Raw genomic sequence first — 11,465 nt, 5'->3', positions numbered from 1 at the left:
CCACTTGCAAAAAAGCGAACATACACCCCCAGTTAACATCATGTATGAAGGTAAAATCCAAACGGATTAAAGACCTTGATATAAGACCTGATATATTATACAATAACACGTCGGTAAAACAGTCCATGACATGGAGACTAAAGGCATCTTCAAGGAGGAAACTGCACTTTCCAAACAAGTGGAAGCAGAAATTAACAGATGGGAATACATTAAAATGAGTAGCTTCTGCACCTCAAAAGAAATATTGCCCAGGATACAAGAGTAACTCACTGAGTAGGAGAAACTATTCACCAAACACCCATCAGATAAGGGGCTAATATTCAATATATACAGGGCACATGAACAGGCATATTAATCCAAACAAACAAAAAACAAAGAGCTCAAATCAAAGCAGTAAGGAAGCAAGGAAAAAGCACCTTAAGTACAAAGAAAGGACATATGAATCAAAACTGATCTCCCATTTGAAACAATTCAGGGAAGAAAAGGAGGAATGACATCAATTCTACTGCATAAGAGAAAATTTCAACCTGACGATCACTATCAAGTGAACCTATTATTTCCATGGGAGGGTGGGTCAAAAACATTCTCAAACAAGAATTACTCCTCAGAATATAGTGCTAAACAAACCAATTCTCTTTTTGTTTTAATTTTATGGAACACTTCACAAATTTGCATGCCATCCTTGTGTAGGGGCCATTTTAATCTTCTCTTCAAATTTTAGTATGTGTGCTGCTGAAGGGAGCACATAACAAACTCATTCTAAATGAACTACTCAAGGACCAATTATCAAAACCAAATCCCCAATTGTAAAAACAGTCCTACAAATAAAATGGCAAATAGCCTTTTCTGTCAAAATTTTCCTTAAATGTCAATGAACTAAAGTCTCCCATCAAAAGGCAGAGTAGCAGGTTGTATCAGGAAATAAAATCCTGTCACCTGATGCCTGCAGAAAATATAATTCAAAGTTCAGGATAGACACAGGCTCAAAGGAAAAGGATGGAATACAATGACACAAGCTACTGGAAAACAAAAGCGGCTGAGACAGTCATATTTACAACAGACCAAATTGCATGCAATCTCAGGAAAGTATTTAAAGACAAAGATGAGCACCAATTATTGATCCTAGGAGCAAAAGACCAAGAAGTACTAACCCTGATCAACTTTTATGCATCAAACATAGAGCCAGCAATATATAAACCTAGAGAAACATGAATGGAAATGTAATATAATGGGAGATTTCTGCATTCCATTATTGCCAATATACAGGTCCATTAGGTGAGCACTAACAAAGATATAAGAGACCTACATGAGACACTAGACAATCTAGGACCAATGAATCTACTCAGGGCCTTTCATCCTCAAAAAGTGGAATACACATTCTTCTTAAGTGCACATGAAACCTTCCCTAGAATAGATCATATTGTAGGACACAAGTCTGACTCACATAAACTCATAAATATAAAAATTATACCAAACATCCTATCAGACTATAAATAGAAAATCAAACACCTGGATACTAAACAACATGCTGCTCAACAACAGATGGATCTAACAGGAAATAGATATTCCTTGAAACAAATGATAATAAAGAAAAAAATTGCCAAAATCTATGAGACAAAGCAAAAGCAGTAATTAGGGTATAATTCATAGTAATAGAGGCCTACAAGAAGAAAGAAAAAAGCCAAAATCTAGAACATAATGGGACACCTTATGTACCATATTTTGTGAAAATAAAACATCTCTGAAAATAAGACCTACCTAATAGGTTTCCTGCGGGGTGAAATATAAGAAATCCCCCCAAAATAAGACCCCTAGATTCTGTCTTGGAATGATAATTTACCATAAACTGGTTGTTAGGGCCACCCTGCCTGGCCTCTTGCAACCAGTGACGTAATGGAGAGTCATGGTGCTGTACCATATATAGTTAATAAATTTCCTTTATTTTCATTTAACAGTATCTGTATACAATATTCCTCATTGAAAATAAGAGATCTCGAGGCCGGAAAGATAGCATAGAGGTTAGCCATCTGCGTTTCAAGCAGAAGGTCATTGGTTCAAATTCCAGCATCCCATATGGTCCCCTAAGCCCACCAGAAGCAATTTATGAGCATAGAGCCAGGAGTAACCCCTGAGCGCTGCTGAGTGTGACTTCCAAAAAACAAACAAAAAAGAAAAGAAGACATGTGATGAAAATAAGACCTAGCACATCTTCGGGAGCAAAAATTAATATAATACAATATCTTATTTTTGGAGAAAGTGGTTATCTGAAGACCAAGAGCAAAGAAAACATGAGCTGAAAAAATTAAAAAAAAAAAAAAAAAAAACAGAGCAGGGAACGGTGCCATAGCAGAGCGATAGGAAATTTGCCTCACATGCCACAAATCTGAAAGCACTTTGTTCAATCCCCAGCACTCCATATGGTCCCCTGAGCCTGCAGGAGCAATTTCTGAGAGTAATTCAGGGAGGAACCCTTGAACACCACCAAGTGTGATCAAAAAACCGAAGGGGAAAAAAAAAAAACAACAGAAACAGAGCAGAAATCAACAATATAGGAAACAAATGATAAGTTGATAAGTTTTTTTTTTAACAAACAATAAATAAGATAGACAAACTGCTGGCAGACGCACGAGAAAGAAAGGGAAAATATTCAAATAAATTAAATTAGAAATGAAAGAGGAGAGATTACTACAGAAACCCAAGAAATCCAAGACATCACAAGACCTTATATTTTCCTACCTTTTCCCTTCAGAGCTTATTTTGAACAATGGTGTTCAATTAAGGTAGATAACCAAAAGGAAATAGACAGATTTCTAGAAAAATGTCACATCTCCATACTGAATTACGAGGAAGTAGAGGCCTAATTAGGTCTATCACAAGAAAATCGAAACAGTAATTACAAAACTTTACAGATGAAATTTATCAAACAGAGAAGACTTACCAATTACCATTGATCCTAAAAAGATGGGAATCCTCCAAAAACTTTCTAAAAGAGTATCACACTCATTCCCAAAGTGTACAGAGATAATACCAAGAAAAATCTTTAGTCCAATCTCAGCAGATCGAATCCAACAATACAACAAAAATATTAAACAAGGTGGGGCCAGAGCAGTGGCACAAGCAATAGGGCATTAACCTTACATATGCCAAACCTAAGAGAAATGGCGGCTTGATCCCCTAGCACCCCACATAGTCCACCAAGCCAGGAGCGATATCTTCTTTGTTTGTTCGTTTTTGTTTTTGGGCCACACCCATTGACACTAAGGGTTTACTCATGGGTATGTGCTCAGAAATTAATCCTGGCTTGGGGGGGGGGACCATGTGGGATGCTGGGGGATTGAACCATGGTCTATCCTTGGCTACCTTGAGCAAGGCCTTACCTCTAACACCACCACTTCCACCCTGTGATTTGTGAGGGCAGAGCCAGGAGTAACCAGAGTGTCACCAGGTGTGGTCAAAAAAACAAATACAAAAAAATTTTACTTGGTGTCCAAGAGTGTTTTTTCTGAAGGATGCATAGATGGTTCAGTATATAATCAATCCACATCATATTCTACATAATTAAAAGGATATAAGTATCAAAGCAGAAAAGGCATTTGATAAAATATTCACATGCACTGAAGAAAAAACCCTCAGCAAAACAGTTGTGTAAAGAATCTTCATCAAGAGAATGTTTCCTATAAAAATCTCTCAGCCAGCATTATACTTAATGGCAAAACACTAAAATCTTTTCCACGAAGGTCGAGCAGTAGGAAAAGTATGTCCAGTCTGCACTGTTGTTAACATAAAGCCATAATAGACTCATGCTCCAGTGTTAATACACTCAGTAAGTTTTGCGATTTATTTTCAACTAAACCTAGATTACTATTGCCATATAGCATAATGCCCATGTTCTCAGTTTGCTTTCAGGATAGGAACCTAGATGCTCAAGACCCATTATGATTTTAAAATGCACAATCCAACCCAAAAACACTTTCATCAGCAACGTTTATCCTCACCAATCATAATTTTACTTGAAATTGAAAAATTTTCCATCTGACCGGTCAGCTTGATATTATTTAAGCACTCTGACCTGTTGCATCTGGATCAGTTTTTCAAGTGCAACTGATGGATCGATCTTCACCATCTATATATGTGTGACTGTGTGTGTGAGGGCTACCTCTATGTCTAGGGCCCACCTGTATTGTACATACCTATATTGTAAACAGTCCTTCCACTGTTACAAATAGAACCCTTCTCTGACCCCGCTAAACACTTTACAAATCCTTCTGGATCCTTTCCTTCTCCCACTCTGATCTGTTATTTCTCCCTATTTAATTGTTTTTACCCTCAGCTCCTAATGCTGAGGAAATGGAACATACCCCCTCTTCAACTTGCATCAAACCAGCTCCCAAAAGCAAAGGAGAGTAGAAGATGCAGCTGTCACAGCTGATTTGCTCTTGACAGCCTGCTTTCTCCCACCTCCCTTTTCTGCGGACTGCAACTCACTACTTGATTCTGCTTTTGAGACACCTTTAGATAGAGGACATTACACTGTTCTTTACAACTGGGAGCTGTTATTCAAACTCCACAAGGCCCAGTCATACTCTGAAGCTGTGGTCTGAATATTGTTCCCTGCCTAGAGTATTTCAATAGACTTAAAAAGAATATGTATATTTCCTTGTGTATTCCTTAGATATAATATCCTTAATAGGTATAACTTGCATTCTATGTTTCCTTATGTGGATGTAGTTGTGCATATCCTTTTTTGGATTTGTTTAGTAGGAAATTTTAACAGGTAAGTTACAAGTCAAACTGTCCCTGGATAGGAAGAGGATGCAAAGGATTGGGAAACATGCTCTGTATGCAGGGACATCAGGGACACTGTATGAAGAGACATCATCACTGCCCAATAGGAAGCACTGGGAACCTCAGGATCTGCTATTGTGTGGATCTTTGAAATCATGGAAAGAAATTAAGTGACTTTTTCTTTTCCTTTTTTTTTGGTTTTTGAGTTTTAACACTCTTGGGTTAAATTCTTGGGTTAAACACCCATCAGCGCTCAGAGGTTACTCCTGGCTCCACACTCAGAAATCGGCCTTGGCAGGCTAGGGGACCATATGGGATGCTGGGATTCAAACCACCCACCTTCTGCATGCAAGCAAGGTAAATGCCTACATCCATGCTATCTCTCTGGCCCCATTAAGTGGCTTTCCAATGCTGTCATCTCATGAACATGTAAAAATAAAGAAGACCAAGCCAAGAGTCATCACTGATACCCAAGATGATCTCCAAAACCTGAGAAGACTGATAAGAGTCCAGAACAGTTCTGAGCACTGCAGGTCAGGCTAAGATCCCTCGATTCATGTGCTTTTGGCCAAACTCACAGTAATCAGGGACAAATATTGGTTCTGTGCCTGTGTAGGACATCTGGAAGACTTAGGAGTACAAAGACAGAGCCAGGGATGAAACCCAGTTTGGCACAGGTAGGCAAACCCTGACAAAATGTCTGATTTGTCTGGTCACTGAGACATTGAAAAATGGAAAGTTGGACTCATCTGAAAATAAAGTCAGGAGTTGGAAGGCTGAACAGCAGGGAGGGATCTTGACATTCGGCTATGCAAAATCACTTCCCCTGTGGAAACCAGATCCCAGCCTGATCCTGGCAGCTCCCTGTCACCCCAGGATGTAGAACACAGCAGAGACCCCCCATATCTCTCACCTACTGCCCGCAGGTGCTCATAAGTCTCTAGCATCACGTCTCTGTAGAGATTCCGCTGAGAGGCATCCAGGCACAGCCATTCCTCCGGGGAGAAGTTCACAGCCACCGCAGGGAAGGAGACCATGTCCTAAGCACATACACAGGGGTTTAGGGCCAACGCTCATGCAGGGGACTGAGGAGAGAACAGGAATTTACACTGCCCCAGAGTGACTCAGGGATTTTACCTTATGTCCTCACAAGAACCAACTCTCCTAGATCCTCTTTCAATGGGCAACCAGAATGGAAGGTCACCAGACATTATGGTAGAAAGCCTGATCTGCCAACGTGATATATAGATTGTATTCTAGAATGTACATGCAAGTGTGGCTTTGCAAACATCACACATGGCCCATCTCTGTACTAGGTTCACTGAACACTCTTGGGTTCAATCCCTGGCTACAAAGGTAGAGGAGCTGAAAGAGCAACTCGAATTGTGGCTCAAAATGTAAAATACACACTAATCCCTACTGCCTCCAGAGACCATCTGCCCGGGATACAAGCAGCAAGAAGGTAAATTGAGGGTCCAGTGAGTGAATCAAACATGTGCTTTGGCTTATCAACACTCACAGTTCATGCCAAGCAAATATGTCCCAGTGTATGTAAAAACACCTGAATCCCAGCAACTATGGCTTCCAAAATGATCCTTTGTCCTTGTTGCCCAATTAGAACCACAAACCACAAAACTACAGACAAGGAGCCTTTAGAAATGCAACTCGGTTTACTGAGGAGAATTGTGGCTGCGTGAAGGAGCCTGACTCTGCTGAGTGAAGGACAAAAGAGCTGAACTGCATGTCCTGAGCCTGAGCAATAGTGCCAGGGAGGGCACAGAGGGGGGGACAACCTGGAGTCAATTTCAGGCACAGGCCAGTGCCTCCTGAAATCCCCAGGAGTGAACCCTCTGTAGAGACTCAAGGAAAGGCCTTGAGCACAGCCAAATGGCTCAAAATTCTATAGAGAACAAAACATGCAGATACATGGAAAGTACCAAGCAACCAAAGCAAAATCAAACCAAACACATATGGCAGTGCATGTATAGAAATAGACCTTGCGGTGTTCTCTGAAGTAAAGCATAAAATTCTTCATCAGGGTGCTAGAATTACGGATCCCAGGGAGAGACTGTCAGACACACATGCAGAATCCTGAGTGAGTATGTAAACTTGGGCACAGACATCGTCCTGGCATGGAAGCAGCAGCCAAAACAAAAGAGAGTTGTGCTGGAACAAGGAGACTATCTGCTTCATACTTGCCATGGAAGGCACTGTCCCAGGCGGAATACACAGCAGCCTATGTGCCCACCCCCCCTCTGCCTCGAGGATATGATTTCAGATGGGAGAGCCAGGAGAATTTCCTTTCAGTTGTTGCCATAAAATAGAAATAAATCAGAGATTTTCTCCAGATAAGGCAGGGATAATGCTTCATGCAGAGATCATCGGCTCAAGGTCTCCTTCCTCACCTACATCCAGGACCATATTACCAGGAGCTCAACCCTGGAACCTGGCATCAAAAAGGTGCTTAGACCTGCCAGGGGTGACCCAGAACACTGAGACCAGGGAAGGGTCTGAGTACCCTATGGCATGGCTTTGAGCAGAAGCACAAGACACCAAACAAAGGTCAAAGTGGCCTTAAACTCCAGAGACCAGAGTCCCTGCTAGGTGGGCCAGAAGCCACAGTCCACCCCAGAATCCTTCCAAATATATCTTGGGCATGCAGTCCCTGTGGGGCTTTGCACCCCTGTCCCCCTCCCCTGTCCTTCTTAGCGCCCCCTTACCTGGGGACTGGACATCAGACGCTGAGGGCCCATCTTCTGCAGCCTGGATCCTTCCCGAAGAGCAGCAGCAAGGCCCATGGCACACACTGCTGGAGAACAGACAGCCATGAGCAACCAGGAGGAGCACAACCCTGTCCAGCTGCTTTCTGATGGGTCTCGCTGGGGCCTAACCGGATCCTGCACATCTGGAGCAGCATGCAGCGTTTGCTTCCTTGGGAGGGAACGTGTGGAGAGGAGAGCGCCCCAACAGCCTGTTGTCCCCCAATGATCTGAACATCACAGCACGTACCAGGACCATGGTGTGACCTGTGCGCACTGGGGTTTCGCTGGGACAAACTCTCCTGCTTGTGCTCAGCAGATGTTGGGGGCAGAGGAGGACAGAGGGGGGCGTTCGCCTGCAGGCGGCTGATCCAAGGGGGAAACCTGGGAGGGACCCACGTGCCCCTGAGCTGTTGGGGTGCCCAGCACCCCTTGCAAAAGGACTGTCCTGCACCCACTCCCTGTCCTCTTCCTCTCCAAGACCCCCCAACGCCGGGGTCCCCAGCCCAGAGCGAGGCAGGAAAGTGCTCCGGGACTCGGGGAGGAAAATGTTCCTCGTCTGGAAACCAGCACCGAGCCCGGAGCAGTTCTCGCCGTCGCGGGCCGAGGGAGCACTGGGCGCAGAGCCGGGCGAAGGCCCTAAAGCCGAACCCCAAGATCCCCGAGGAGAGGCGCAGGCCGCAGGGTCCGGGCGCCCGATCCAAGCCCCCCCGCGCTCACCCCAGAGACCCGCAGCTCGGGGCTGGAGCGGCCCCTCGACCGACGACGCGGAGGAATTCGGCCCCCAGACTTCCTGGCAGCCGCGGGGACCCCGAAACCGTCAGTCTGGGGGCCGAAGGCGGCGGATGGGGCCGGATTGCCGGCGCTTCCCCCTCGCGGTCTGGCAACAAAGAAGGAAGATGGCGGTCGCGTGACGTCAAACTATTTCCGGTCGCAGTCTTAAAGGGCCAGGGTCTGACTATTTACCTGCCAAGGCCTGGCTGGAAATTGAATTTTTTTCTAGACTTGAATCAGGCGATGGAACTCTATTCTTTTTTTTTTTTTTTTTGGTTTTTGGGCCACACCCGTTTGACGCTCAGGGGTTAGTCCTGGCAATATGCTCAGAAATCGCCCCTGGCTTGGGGGGACCATATGGGATGCCGGGGGATCGAACCACGGTCTGTTCCTTGGCTAGCGCTTGTAAGGCAGACACCTTACCTCTAGCGCCACCTTCCCGGCCCCAATGGAACTCTATTCTTATGAAAAACTTCCACATGTGGAAGGCCAAGGCTATGCCAGCACGCAACTGAAACATAATGCCCATATTTGCCACTTGATTTCTCAAGTAGAGCTGGAACTATGGGACATAGTTTTATATATTATATATAAATGTATATATATGACATACTTATATATAGTTATATATATATAGTTATATATATATATATATATATATGCATTGCAGGTGCCATATCAGGGTTCAATCCCAAGAATCTCTTAGGGTCCCTGAGGCAGCTCTGTTAATTTTTCTCAAGGACCACTCAAGGTAAAACAGACAAAAGGTTGCAATTATTTGCCATTACTCCAGCACCTACTTACAAGCACCCCAGCATCGTGGAAGCTGGGGAAAAAAGACGCCTGAATGGGGTGTCCCCTAACCCCATACCTGGAAAGAGCTGGCCTCCAGGATCAAGACACTGGAAGTCACTCATCTGAGTGGCCCCTCCCTCTGCTCCTCCCACCTAGAGTAGGGAAAAAGAGAAGCATGGGGACCCATAATAGAGCCTACCTGGAACCCACAGCAGACCACCCAAGGTGGCACTCAGGCCAGGCCTAGAGTCCAGGGAGAAATAGGGGTATGGCTGGGGGGCTCGCCATGCCACCAGCACACACAGGGCTAGGGAAAAGGCCTCCGAAATGGGGTGCCTTCTAACCCCATTCCTGGAAAAGCTGGCCTCCAGTATCAAGGCACTGGAAGTCAATCAACTGCGAGGCCCCTCCATCTGCTCCTCCCCCCTAGAGTAGGGAGAAGGGGAAGTCTGGGGAACCCTAATAGAGCCCACCTGGATCCCACAGCAGGCCAATCGAGGTGGCACTCAGGCCAGGCCTAGTGTACAGGGAGAAATTACGGGAACGACTGGGGGGCCTGTGAAGTACTCTAGTACCCCCAAGCTAGGGAAAAGGCTTCCGGAATGGGGTGTCCCCTAACTCTATACCTGAAAAGAGCTGACCTCCAGGATCAAGGTACTGAAAACCATATATCTGCCTGGCCCATCCCTCTGCTCCTACCCGTAGAGTACGGAGGGGGAAGCCTGGAGACCCCTAATAGATCCCATCTGGAACGCATAGCAGGCTGCCCGATGTGGCACTCAGGCAGTCCTAGAGTCCACGGGAGAAATAGGGGAACGGCTGGGGGGTGCCAAGCGCCCAGCACCCCCCAAACTAGGGAAAAGGCCTCTGGAATGAGGTGTGCCATAACCCCATACCTGGGAAGAGCTGGCCTCCAGGATCAAGGCACTGGAAGCCAGTTATCTGTTGGCCCCTATCTCTGCTTTCCCCCCCTATAATTGGGGATAAACCTGGGGAACCTAATAGAGCCCACCTAAAATCCACAAGAGGCCATCCGAGTTGGCACTCAGACCCAGCTTATAGTTCAGGGGAGAAATAGGGGAATGGCAGGGGGGTTGGACAAGCCCCTCACCACCCCCAAGCTAGGGAAAAGGCTTCCAGAATGGGGTGTCTCCTAACCCCAACCTGGGAAGAGCTGGCATCCAGGATCAAGGCACTGGAAGCCAGATATCTGCTCAGCACCTCCCTCTGTTCCTCCCTCCTAGAGTAGAAAGGGGGGAAGCTTGGGGACCCCTAATAGAGCCCACCAGGAATCCACAGCAGGCTACCCAAGATGGCATCAGGCCCAGCTTGGAGTCCAGGGGAGAAATACGGGAATGGCTGGGGGGCCTGCCAAGACCCCCAGCAATCCCCAATTTAGTAAAATGGCCTCCAGAATACAGTGTAACCTAACCCCATACCTGGGAAGAGCTGCCTCCAGGATCATGGTACTGAAAGACATATATCTGCCTGGCCCCTCCATCTGCTCCTCCCCCCTAGAGTAGGGAGGTGGGAAGCATGGGGACCGCTAATTGAGCCCACCTGGAACCCACAGCAGGCCACCTGAGGTGCCACTCAGGCCCCGCCTACAGTCCAGGGGAGAAATAGGGGAACGACTGGTGGACCTGCCAAGCGCCCAGCACCTCCCAAGCTAGAAAAAATCCTCCAGAATGGGGTGTTTGCTAAGTTCATACTTGTGAAGAGCCGGCGTCCAGGATCAAGGCACCAGAGGCCAGCTATCTGCGAGGCCCCTCTCTCTGCTCCTTTCCCCTAGAGAAGGGAGGGGAGAACTTGGGGACCCCTAATTGAGCCCACCTGGAAACTACATCAGACCACCCGAGGCGGCACTCAGACAGGTCTAGAGTACAGGGGAAGAATAGGGAAATGGCTGGGGGGCCTGCCAAGCGCCCAGCAACCGCCAACCTAGGGAAAAGGCCTTCAAAAATGGGGGTGTCCCCTAACCCCATACCTGGGAAAACCTGGCCTCCAGTATCAAGACACCGGAAGCCAGTTATCTGCCAGACCCTCCCTCTGCTTTTCCCCCCCTGTAGTTGGGGGGAATCGTGGGGAACCTAATAGAGCCCACCTAGAACCCACTCAGGCCACCTGAGTTGGCACTCAGGCCAGGCTTATAGTTCAGGGGAGAAATAGGGGAACGGTTGGGGAGCTGGCCAAGCCCCTCACCACCCCCCTAGGGAAAAAGCCTCCAGAATGGGGTGTCTCCTAACCCCAATCTGGGAAGAGCTGGCCTCCAGGATTAAGGCCCCGGAAGCCAGATATCTGCCCGGCCCCTCCCTCTGCTCCTCCTAGATTAGGGAGGGAAGAAGCCTGGGG

At 46.6% G+C, this 11,465-nt stretch overlaps 1 pseudogene; it reads right to left on the bottom strand.

The window, feature by feature from the left end:
* Nucleotides 1-645: 645 nt before the first annotated feature.
* LOC126000661 (uncharacterized) lies at nt 646-745 on the bottom strand (annotated as a pseudogene).
* Nucleotides 746-11,465: the final 10,720 nt, after the last annotated feature.

The sequence above is a fragment of the Suncus etruscus genome, assembly GCF_024139225.1.
Source record: "Suncus etruscus isolate mSunEtr1 chromosome X unlocalized genomic scaffold, mSunEtr1.pri.cur SUPER_X_unloc_7, whole genome shotgun sequence".
NCBI lineage: Eukaryota > Metazoa > Chordata > Mammalia > Eulipotyphla > Soricidae > Suncus > Suncus etruscus.
The sequence above is the reverse complement of the archived record's forward strand: the minus strand, read 5'-3'. Positions and strand labels throughout refer to the sequence as shown.